This window comes from Maylandia zebra, linkage group LG1 (assembly GCF_041146795.1).
Source record: "Maylandia zebra isolate NMK-2024a linkage group LG1, Mzebra_GT3a, whole genome shotgun sequence".
NCBI lineage: Eukaryota > Metazoa > Chordata > Actinopteri > Cichliformes > Cichlidae > Maylandia > Maylandia zebra.
The window spans coordinates 31485076-31497573 of record NC_135167.1 but is presented as its reverse complement, the minus strand read 5'-3'; the positions used below and the strand labels follow the sequence as shown (position 1 = coordinate 31497573).

Genomic DNA, 12498 nt, shown 5'->3' with positions numbered 1-12498 from the left:
ATTTCTGAGCGCTGTGTAACACATGAAATCGGTTCGAGGTCAGTGAGCGCAACTAGAATTCATACATAAGGTGCACCAGATTATAAGGCACACTGTTGATTTTTGAGAAAATTAAAGGATTTTAAGTGCGCCTTATAGTCTAAAAAATACGGTAATGGACAGAATCTTGCAACAAATTTTAAAATACATGGCTGAATATAAAGATTTATATACCAAACTTGATGATCGCAAGTGCTCAATGTGTCCCCCTCTGGATGCACAGCATATATGCACAGGTTAGCCAAATGTCCTATAGTTTTGCAAGCATGTCTGGAGTCACTGAAGTTGTTATGCTACCAACCAGGGACCACATGAAAGTCACAAATCTGCTCCCTCTCTTGTTTGGATTGTTACTGGCGAATGGGTACAGAATTAAAGCACTTTGAAATCGGAGGATTCTTTTTGATACACCCTTTATTTCATATTGTCAACCTTATGGGGTAAAGGCATTTTCACCCCTCCCAGTTTACTTTTTGTTTTGTTTTTGTGACATGGACATATTAATGCTCATAGCATGTAGTGGTAAAACATATAGGAAGAAAAGGATAAATTATCAATTAATAAATGAAGTAGTGCAACATGATTATAAGTGCAAAGAACAAAACTGAAGCTGGAAGCACACATTTCTATTGTTTATTTCAATGAAAGTATTTCAAGGGCTAAGAATTAATTCATTTTTTTTAATCTTGCTCTCAAATCTTCCAAATGAAGATAACACTATATCCTGAGAGTGGCAGGTACTGTAGCTTCAGGTGTTTGAATATTTTGTCAGACTACAGTTTCAGCTGTTCCTTCTTTCTCCAGGATTTGTCTCTGAGGATTCATGAGGCAAGTTTGGCAACTCAGACGGAAACAACAGCTGCACATCAGTCTCCATATGCCACCTCTCCCTGCCATTCTTTCGAGCTACTAAATAAAACTGGGAATACGAAATCTGTTTGGATATGCTGATGCTCCAAATAATGGCATGCCTTCACCATCATGTGTGGTACACACGGATCTGTGTGGCTTATTATAAAGAAAGAAATAATAAACCTGTAATAGTTTCTTGCATATATGACATAAAAGTAAAACTAAAATTCAGATCCTGCTTACCTTTTCTGTGAGGACATGAAAAGTGAGTCAGTTTACTGTTTATGTAAGCATAAACAGTAAACTGACTCACTTTTCAAAGTAAATAACACACTTCCTGAATAGTGGTGAAACCAATGTCACTGCTGGAAGTGAGTAATTTCACATTGGCAGCAACTTACTGAAGTGGTGCATGTAAAGTTGCAAGGATGGTACAACAAGTCCTTTTGGAACATGTTTATGCTTCTCTCGCAAAGCGGGTAGGTTTTGAAAAGGCCACTGAATTATAGAGCCAGATATTTCCGTAATTTTCTGATCCATCTTTTCAAAAGCATCTTGCATCTCAAGCTATCAGGATATACAAGCCTTAGCTCATCTGTCCCCTCAGTGTTTAAATTTCAGCGGTGAATGTTTAAAAAATATCAAACATCACTATTTCAAGTCTTTTCACCTAAGAGTGGGAGGTAGTTAGACTTACTTAGGCTTACAAATATTACACTTGTTTCTCAACACAATTTTAAATGTATATTAATATTACTTAAACACATTGTTGGGTATTGTTTCTCAGACTTACGCAGCTTTGCACCCAACATGCCTGTCCATTTGTTTGCTATATGATCAGTGTGACCAAAACTTGGGGCAACAGCAGTTAGTCTGGGTACTCTTTATGTTACCCCATCATTTGAATCACAACATAGAGTACATATAGAAGTGCCTAAGCCACCGTTTGGACTGATCCTTCATTGGGGTTAGTGTAAATAATTAACAGGGTTCACCTCAGAAACATGACTTTTTATGAGAGGCAGACTTTTCAGTGTCAGCAGAAAAGCAGTGTAACAGGATAAATCCAAGAAACAGCAGAAGATAGAATATGATTATGCTAACTTCAGATAATCTATTTTGTATTCTCACTTCTGTGGATCAAAGCCACACTGAATGACTTCAGAGCTTGTTTGTTTTCCTGGCTTCAGGAACAGAGGTTTCATCCGCCTGTGCCAATGTTGGAATGTACACTATATAAGCAAAAGTGATAGGCCACACAGTCTCTTAATCTTTGAATTCGGGTGTTTTCGGTCCCATTGCCACAAGTGTCACGCTCCTAGTCATGCAGTCTGCCTTTACAAACATTTGTTTGCTGTAAAGAACTCAAAAATCTCTTCCCTCAAAGACATTCTACAATGAGCTGTCAGTGGTGATATTGTAAAGTGGAGGCATTTAGGAACCACAGGAAGTGGTTTCATGTGAGATACTTGAAAGTGGCCAATGTTCTGATGACTCAGTAACTGCAAACCTCCTCCAGCATTGCAACATCAGCACCACATCTGTATGCCAGGAGCTTCATGGCATGGGTCTCCCTGGCCGAGCTGCTCCTACAGGTGTAATGAATAATGTAGCCTAGTATATGAAATAATTATTTAAAAGTAAGGTCATGAAATAAGTACAGTAATATCTCTTGTAAAATACTGTAGAAGTATTAGAACATAGAAATACTTGGTAAAGGTACATCAAAACTGTACTTCAGTACAGGATTTCAATTCAATTTTATTTATACAGTGCCAAATCACAACATAAATCACCTCAAGGTGCTTATATTCTAAGGTAGACCCTACAATAATACATACAGAAGAAAACCCAACAATTATATAAACCCTTTTGAGCAAGCACTTTGGTGACAGTGGGAAGCAAAAACTCCCTTTTAACAGGAAGAGACCTCTGGCAGAACCAGGCTCGGGGAGGGGCGGCCATCTGCTGTGACCAGTTGGGGTGATAAAGGGAAGACAGGATAAAGACATGCTGTGGAAGAGAGTCAGAGATTAATAACAAGTATGATTCAATGCAGAGAGGTCTATTAACACATAGTGAGTGAGAAAGGTGATGAAAGAAGAATGCATCATGGCAATCCCCCAGCAGCCTATGCCTATTGCAGCATAACTAAGGGAGGATTCAGGGTCACCAGCCCTAACTATATGCTTTAGCAAAAAGGAAAGGTTTAAGCCTAATCTTAAAAGTAGAGATAGTGTCTGTCTCCCGAATCCAAACTGGAAGCTGGTTCCATAGAAGAGGGGCCTGAAAACTGTGTGCAATAACCTCAGTTTTATCTGAATTAAGAAGCAGAAAATTAGAGGCCATCCAGGTTTATGTCTTTAAGACATTCCTGCAGTTTAACTAATTGGTGTGTGTTATCTGGCTTCATGGATAGATAGAGTTGGGTGTCATCAGCATAGCAGTGAAAATGTATGCTATGCTTTCTGGTGATACTGCCTAAGGGAAGCGTGTATGATGTAAACAGAATTGGTCCTAGCACTGAACCCTGTGGAACATCATAATTAAACTTAGTGTGTGAAGAGTACTCTCCATTTACACAAACAAACTAGAGTCTATTAGATAGATATGATACAAACCACTGCAGTGCAGTACCTGTAACACCTACAGAATGCTCTAATCGCTCTAATGGGATATTATGGTCAACAGTATTGAACGCTGCACTAACCTAAAACTGGTTAGGTTGCAGGATAAGCACAGAGATGAGTCCACTGTCAGAGGCCATAAGAAGATCATTTGTAACCTTCACTAAAGCTGTTTCTGTGCTGTGATGAGCTCTGAAACCTGACTGAAACGCTTCAAATAAGCCATTCCTCTGCAGATGATCTGTTAGCTGTTTTAAAACTACTGCTTCAAGAATTTTTGATATGAAAGGAAGGTTGGAGATTGGCCTATAATTAGCTAAGAGTGCTGGGTCTAGAGATGGCTTTTTAAGTAAAGGTTTAACTACTGCCGGCTTGAAAGCCTGTTGTGCATAGTCAATTATTAGAGATAGGTTCATCATATTTAAGATTGAAGCACTAATTAATGGTAGGATTTCTTTGAGCAGTCTTGTAGGAACTGAGTCCAAAAGACACGTTGATGATTTGGAGGAAGCAATTACTGAAGTTATCGCAGAAAGATCGGTTGGAGAAAAAGACTCTAAATGAATATCAATGGTACTGAAAGTAGCTCTAGATAATGTTACATCTGTGAGATGATTATGAGTATTGAAGTTGTCTCCCGTCTTAAGCCTTCTATGTGTCATCTTGACATTATCGCTTCTCATCTTTTTAAAGAAGTCTTTGAGACCATTGGCCCTTATGTTTTAACTATCAATAAGACCTCCTTCTTAGCTGGAAGTGTTCCACTTGATGTTAAACATGCTATTGTCCATCCACTTCTCAAAAAAAGTAACCTTGACGAACCGGTTCTTTCAAATTTTAGACCATTCCCACATAGCAAGCAGGTCTGGCCCAGATCTGGTATCAAGCCTGCACTGCTGGTTGACTTCTGGCATGATAAGACTTATGTCATCCAGATGTGCGCCAGGTCTGGCAATGACACCACTGTTTATGTCATGGCATGCCATATCTGGCCCGATTGTGGTTTGGTGTACACAGAAAACAGGTCTTCCCTGGCTCCGGGATCAAGCTGGCATTTCTGACTGATCGGAGTCATGGCAGGGTGTCTGTCAACCAGATGTGTACCAGGTCTGGCAATGATGGCACTATTTATCTTCCTATTTTCCTATTTTACTTAGAAGACCCAAATGCCATGTTGCAATACTATACTGCTATGGTAGCCAACGTTTCAAATGCAGGTTTGACAGGTTTGTGAGTGTACACTTTATCCAAAACCTATTGACAGTTTACTCATCTTTGCCAGTGGGTGGCTGTAGCTCAGGCAGTAGAGCAGGTCACCTACTGATCGGAAGTTTAGTAGTTCGATTCCTGGCTCCTCCAGTCTGAAAGTCTGTGTATGAATGTAGTTAGGAAGCACTCGGTATAGAGAAAGTGTGTGATTAGGTGAATGGTGGCCCAGATCAGGTTGGCCAGAGGTAATCCACACATGGGCCAGCAGAGGACCACCAGTGTGTCTTCAACTGGCCTTGTGCTGGCCCATGTGTGGGACACCACTGGCAAACCAGATCTGGGCCACCAAAGGGCCGTCATTCTTTGCGGTATGTGGGCCATGTGTAAGCACATTGTGTGGGCCTGATCGGGGCCACACCAATTTTGCTATGTGGGTTATTAATTAATTAATTATTGTAAATTTAAATGTTATTAGGAAATGATCAGACAAGAGAGGACTTTCAGGAAACATTGTTGGATGTTCAGTTTCTATTCCATATGTTGAAGATCAAGATCTTCAACATATGTCCACAAAGTCAGTCCACAAAGTCTTGAGTCAGTCCTCTGTACTCCTTGTCGTCCCCATCAGTGATGAGGCCGACTATTGCAGAGTCATCAGAGAACTTCTGCAGGAAGCACTGGGTGGAATTGTGGGAGAAGTCTGCAGTGTAGATGGTGAAGAGGAACGGAGCCAGAACCGTTCCCTGTGGGGCCCCCGTACTGCAGACGACCCTGTCCGACACACAGCCCTGAGTCCTCACATACTGTGGTCGGTCGGTGAGGTAGTCCACTTCCGCAGGCACAAGCATTCTCCACTGCAACCACTGAACATCCAGGGTATGGACATTGAGGCTGTGGACAGCTACAGGTACCTTGGTGTTCATCTGAACAACAGACTGGACTGGACTCATAACTCAGACGCCCTCTACAGGAAAGGGCAGAGCAGGCTGTACCTGCTGCGGAGACTCAGGTCGTTTGGGGTGGAGGGCCCACTCCTGAAGACCTTCTATGACTCTGTGGTGGCTTCTGCTATCTTTTATGGTGTGGTCTGCTGGGGCGGCAGCATCTCTGCTGGGGACAGGAAGAGACTGAACAGGGTGATCCGAAGGGCCAGTTCTGTTCTAGGATGCCCTCTGGACCCAGTGGAGGTGGTGAGTGACAGGAGAATGGCGGCTAAGCTGTCATCCCTGTTGGACAACGTCTCCCACCCCATGCAGCAGACTGTGACAGCACTGAGCAGCTCCTTCAGTGGGAGACTGCGGCACCCACGGTGTGGGACGGAGAGATTTCGCAGGTCTTTCCTCCCCACTGCTGTCAGACTCCACAACAAAGACTTTAACTGAACAAACACACACATCCACACATGTGCAATAACACTAAGTGCAATAATCTTTTCTGGCATCGTTGTATCTTTACTCAGTTGTATATAGCATTCGTATTCTATTTTTATCTTATTGTATATTTTTATTCTATTTTATTCTACTGTATATAGTATATTATTTTATTCTATTCTGTACAGCTGTGTACTGTATTTATTCTTATTGTATTCTAATTTTTGCGTCATAACTTTTGCACTGTCCACTTCCTGCTGTGACAAAACAAATTTCCCACGTGTGGGACTAATAAAGGTTATCTTATCTTATCTTATCTTTAGCATCTACATGGATGTTAAAATCACCCACAATAATTATTTTATCTGAGCTGAACTCCTGGTCTGATTGGGGAGGGGACCAAAGAAAACTACATATACCGTATTTTCACGACCATAAGGCGCACTTAAAAGTCTTAGATTTTCTTCAAAAAATACGCGCCCTATAGCGCAGTGCGCCCTGTGTGTTGTAAGGAGGACGTAGTAGAGAACACCATGAGAACGCTAAAGGGTGAAGTGTGGGCGTTGATCGTATATACCGGACAATCGCACATACCTGTCTAAAAGGACAGGTATGTGCATTATGTGGAACATCGTTGTTTTAACAACCCTGAAAATGGCAAAGAGACACGCTTATGAAGCACAGTTTAAACTGAAGGCCATCAGCTATGCGGAGGAACATGGAAATCGAGCAGCGGCGAGAGAATTTAAGATTAACGAATCGATGGTTCGCAAATGGAGGAAGCTGGAAAACAAGCTCCGGCAGGTCAAGAAAACGCAGCTGAGTTTCCGCGGACATAAGGCGAGGTGGCCCGAGTTGGAGGAAAGACTCGAGCGGTGGATCATCGAGCAAAGAACGAGCGGGAGAAGCATTTCGACGGTCACCATTCGGCTAAAAGCAGTTTCACTAGCTGAAGAGATGAACATTGAACATTTCCAAGGAGGTCCGTCTTGGTGCTTTCATTTTATGAAATGGTGCCATTTTTCCATCCGGACCAGGACTACGGTAGCGCAGCAACTTCCAGCGGATTATAAGGAAAAGCTGGCCATCTTCCGCTCCTACTGCAGCAAACACATCGGCGACAAAAACATCCAGCCCAGCCACATCACAAACATGGACGAGGTCCCGCTCACTTTTGACATCCCGGTGAGTCACACTGTGGAGAAGAAGGGGACCAGCACGGTAGCGATACGCACAACGGGGTATGAAAAGTCTTCTTTTACTGTTGTGCTTGGCTGCCATGCTAATGGACAGAAACTGCCGCCTATGGTGATTTTTAAGCGAAAGATTTTGCCTAAAGAGAAGTTTCCAGCAGGAATCATCATTAAGGCAAATGAAAAGGGCTGGATGGATGAGGAAATGATGAAAGACTGGCTGAGGGAGGTGTATGTAAGGAGACCAGGTGGTTTTTTCCACGCATCACCATCGCTCTTAATCTGTGATTCTGCGTGCCCATCTCACAGCCGATGTGAAAAAACTAGTGAAACAAATGAACTGTGAGCTTGCTGTCATTCCGGGAGGCCTGACAAAGGAACTCCAACCGCTGGACATCGGCGTGAACCGCCCGTTCAAAGTAAGGCTGCGAGCGGCCTGGGAGCGATGGATGACCGATGGAGACCACAGTTTCACCAAGAGTGGAAGGCAGCGCCGGGCGAGTTACGCCACAATTTGCCAATGGATTGTAGATGCTTGGGCTAACATGTCTGCTGGCACTGTTGTTCGAGCTTTTGCAAAAGCCGGCATCATTTCCGAGGAGCCGCACGGCACGGAAAGTGACTCTGACAGTGAAGAAAGTGAACCTGGCATGTTTGATGGAGATTTAGCGCAGCTGTTCAATTCAGACACAGAGGATGAGGACTTCGATGGGTTTGATGATAAAAATGTGAGTACCAAACTTTGTTTTGCTCCTGCTTTATTTTTAAATACGCACACTTGTATGCTTGTGTGTTGTTGATGATGACGATTACCGGTAATAGAAATGTGAGTAAGGTACCGAACTCAGGTTTGCTCCCGCTTTATTTTTAAATACGTATACGGTACTTGTATGCGCCCTATAATCCAGTGCGCCTTATGTGTGTGTTAAATACAGTAATGGCACACATAACTGAGACTGCGCCTTTTAGTACAGTGCGTCTTATGGTCGTGAAAATACGGTAAAACGACACTGTTTTGGCAAAGTTGCACGCCGATTCAATATTTATTTTAGTGACCTCTGATTGAAGTAGCTGGGTGTCATTACTGCCGACATGAATTATAATTTTACTCAGTTTACGTTTACCCTTAGCCAGCAGTTTTAAATTTCCCTCAGTGTCACCTGCTCTGGTCCCTGGAAGACAATTGATGGTTGCTGGTGTCTCTAGCTTCACGTCTCAGAACAGAATCACCAATTCCCAGAGTGTGATCCCCAGCAGGTGTGTCGCTGAGTGGGGAAAAGTGGTTAGACACATGAACAGGTTGGTGGTGTACCAGGGGCTTCTGTTTAGGACTATGCTTCCTCCTCACGGTCACCCAGCCATCCTGTTTTCCCGGCTTCTCAAGACAGTCTAGTGCAGCGGTCTCCAACCTTTTTTGCGCCACGGACCGGTTTATTCCCGACAATATTTTCACGGACCGGCCTTTACAGTTTTTGCTCGTTGCTTGAACACTATAAACCCATGCTTATACTAAAGTAACACAACTTGAAGCTTTTGTTACCATACCTCAAACACATGTACCCATACCTTAAACAAAAGTGCTGCTTTGCACTCTGGTTGCAATTATGCAACACACTTACTCCTTTATGCAACACACATGGTCCTGCATACTACACTCTATTTCATACATAAGACACTTCATTCAAAAATGAAATTTCAGGGTGCCATTTGGAAAACACATGTATCCAAAATACAAAACACATCGGGTAATTGCAACCACTCAAATATACACCTGAAGGCACTTACTTGCAAAACTGAACACCAATTAGCCAACCACAAAAAGCCCTCAGTTTAGCCATTTCAAGAACTTTGCAAGCATGGATGGAGGGAGAGCAAGAGGAAGAGGAGGAGGAGGTCAAAGAGGCCATGCACGGACCCATATTTCTGATGATATAAGAGCAACTTTGGTGGACCATGTCATCAACCACGGCCTGACTATGAGGGAAGCTGGGCAGAGAGTCCACCCACATCTAAGCCGTTTCACAGTGGCATCTGTAATAAGAAAATTCCGACTAGAAAACAGGTCTGTCTTCATCTCACTGCCTTCTACTCTACTCAGATGGTTTTCATAGTACTGTTCTACAGTTACCATATCAAGTGTACAGGGTATTGCAGGGTGCTAATGCTCCTTTTGCAGCCAAAGTGGTAGTTTCTGTGAAACATACCATGATTACTTATATTGAAGTACAGTGTTGTACAGTGGATGATACAGTATATACAGTAAAGTACTGTAAGAAAAATAAGCAAACCAATGACAATATGTGGTTGTATTTCTCTAGAATGACTCGAAGACCTTCTGGGGGAGGACGCCAACGCCTGTTCACACAACGGCAGGAACTTGCCGTTGTGGACCTAGTGAGGGCAGACAATGCTATCCGTCTCCACCAGCTACGAAAGCAAATACTTGCAGACAGGCAAGTGTTCAACAACATAAACCATGTGAGCATCACCACCATCAGACGCATCTTGGGAAAACACAGCATCACCATGAAGCAGCTCTACAGAGTCCCATTTGAGAGGAACAGTGACAGGGTCAAAGGACTTCGAGCTGAATATGTACCATATCAGTACCACATGAATACATTCTGAGAGCTACACAGGTACCCGTGTGATGGGGTGAGGGTTCTGTATGTGTAGCACTGTAGTACAGTAATATGTTCTCTCTTTTTTTTTTTTTTTTTTTTTTTTTTTTACAGAGAATCTTGGCCATGGATGGAGCTGCACAGCCTCATGAATTCATTTTCATTGATGAAGCTGGATTCGACCTGTGCAAAACAAGACGACGGGGTCGTAATGTAATTGGCCAAAGGGCAATTGTGCACGTTCCAGGGCAGCGCGGGGGAAATATCACATTGTGTGCCGCCATAAGCCTTCGACGGCTTCTGCATCATCATGCAAAACTAGGTCCATACAATAGCCAACATATACTCACATTTCTAGATCTCCATGATATAGTTGTACAGAATAGACCAGATCAGCCCAGGTTTGTGGTGATATGGGATAATGTCAGTTTCCATCGGGCTGCTCTGGTCCAGGCCTGGTTCTCCAACCACAGTCAACTTGAAGTGGTATGCTTGCCCCCTTACTCACCATTTTTAAACCCTATAGAGGAATTTTTTTCGGCTTGGAGATGGCGTGTATATGACCGCCAACTACATGCCTGCATGCCTCTTCTGCAGGCAATGGAACAGGCCTGCGGCGACATTCAGGTGACAGCAATCCATGGATGGTTTTGACATGGAAGAGGATATTTTCCCCGGTGCCTAGCGGGAGAAGACATTGCTTGCGATGTTGATGAGGTCCTGTGGCCAGACCCCAACAGACGGCGGGATCCATGAGCCCACGTATGCACAATTGTCATGATTTTTTGTTTACAGTATAGTGTTTTTTCTATTACTGTATTATGGGTTGTTTTTTTTTTTTGTTTTTTTTGCTTTATCTGAATTCATGGTACTGCAATGTACAATATTGAGTAGGCCTATTTGCTTTTTTGGTTGTTTGCAAATGTGTCTCCTGAAAATATGCCTTCTGAATGAACAATGGAAATCAAAGACTGCAGTCCTTTATATAAAGTAGACTAGTGTGTTCCTCCTGCTCTGTAAGTGTTTGCATATGATGCAAGTATGTGTCATTTTGTCAACAGAGTTACATTTTGACAAAGGAATGTTAGGTTTTGATAGCAGAGTTTAGGTTTTGAGAGTAGAGTTTCAATTTGGTGCAGATGTGAATGGTATATTTCCCAGTGTTGTGTCATGTTTACTTGTGTTTAGGGTTTTGGCACAATGAGCAAAGTTTTGCAAAATGTGTTCAGGCAACGGGCAAAAACTGTAATGTGTCACGGATAAATACAACAAAATAAAACTAGTACCGGTACCGAAAAAAAGAAAATTTATTCATAACGCACGTGAAAAGACCCAGGAAAACCGAGTAAACGATCAAAACGATAACAAAATAATGCTGAAAACCGATAAAAACCCTGAAAACCATACATTTCACACCTGAGCCTCAACTCTCCCCAAACAACTCACGGACCGGTACCGGTCCGAGGCCCGGGGGTTGGGGACCGCTGGTCTAGTGTACCACTACACTGCCTTCGGCTGCACCGGCAACAGGGGCCTGGCTAGCTAAGGGTTTTTCAAGGGTGCAAAGCTGAGTGTCCAATTCAGAAGTGAAATTAATTAAATACTGAAAAGTCCCAGATCAAGACCTCAAGTGGTAGAGTGTATTGTTCACTAATCAGAGGGTAGTTCAATCACCCTACGCCTCCTGTCAACACTGAAGTGCTCTTGGACAAGATGCTGAACTGCAAATTGCTCCTGATAGAAGACAAGCACCTCACATGTCCTTGAATGCAGTCCATTAACCATTTACCACTAGAAATAAATATGATGTCTTTGTGAAATACAGAAGGAGTGAACACATATTTTCACCTTGGAAGTATGTAAATATTTGTATTTGGTCCTGACACATCTGCTCTGATTTTGTCTTTCCAACCCTGTGGTCAATGACTGTGCTAAATAACAATAACAGGACTTTAGCGTAATTCACCACTGGCGATTAACCTGTTGTAGAAGGCTCATCTGATAAGAAGGCACTGATTTGAGTTATTACAACAGGCCTGGCTTGTAGGTTAAACTCATTTCCTGCAAGTTAACTTGGAAAAAAAAAATTTCAGTTTAGCCACTAAAAAAAAATGGCCTCAATTTAGATAGCAATCATTTCATTTCATTTGAATTAATTTGGCTCAGCTGGAAGTAAAATTAACCTGTCTATACCACCCAAAGAAATGTGTACACATTCTTTATCAAGGACTTAGCCTCAGTTAATTGATTTGAGCACCCTGCCAAACAATCACATCCTAAACTGTTGCTATTACAGTTTTTGCCCGTTGCCTGAACACATTTTGCAAAACTTTGCTCATTGTGCCAAAACCCTAAACACAAGTAAACATGACACAACACTGGGAAATATACCATTCACATCTGCACCAAATTGAAACTCTACTCTCAAAACCTAAACTCTGCTATCAAAACCTAACATTCCTTTGTCAAAATGTAACTCTGTTGACAAAATGACACATACTTGCATCATATGCAAACACTTACAGAGCAGGGGGAACACACTAGTCTACTTTATATAAAGCACTGCAGTCTTTGATTTCCATTGTTC

At 42.5% G+C, this 12498-nt stretch overlaps 1 long non-coding RNA gene across 1 annotated transcript; it reads left to right on the top strand.

Moving 5' to 3' along the window:
• The first annotated feature begins 8983 nt into the window (after positions 1 to 8983).
• On the top strand, positions 8984 to 11143 carry LOC143419467 (uncharacterized). The gene is made up of 3 exons (XR_013099489.1): positions 8984 to 9352; positions 9609 to 9929; positions 10026 to 11143. It is a non-coding gene; the product is annotated as an uncharacterized LOC143419467 (long non-coding RNA).
• Positions 11144 to 12498: the final 1355 nt, after the last annotated feature.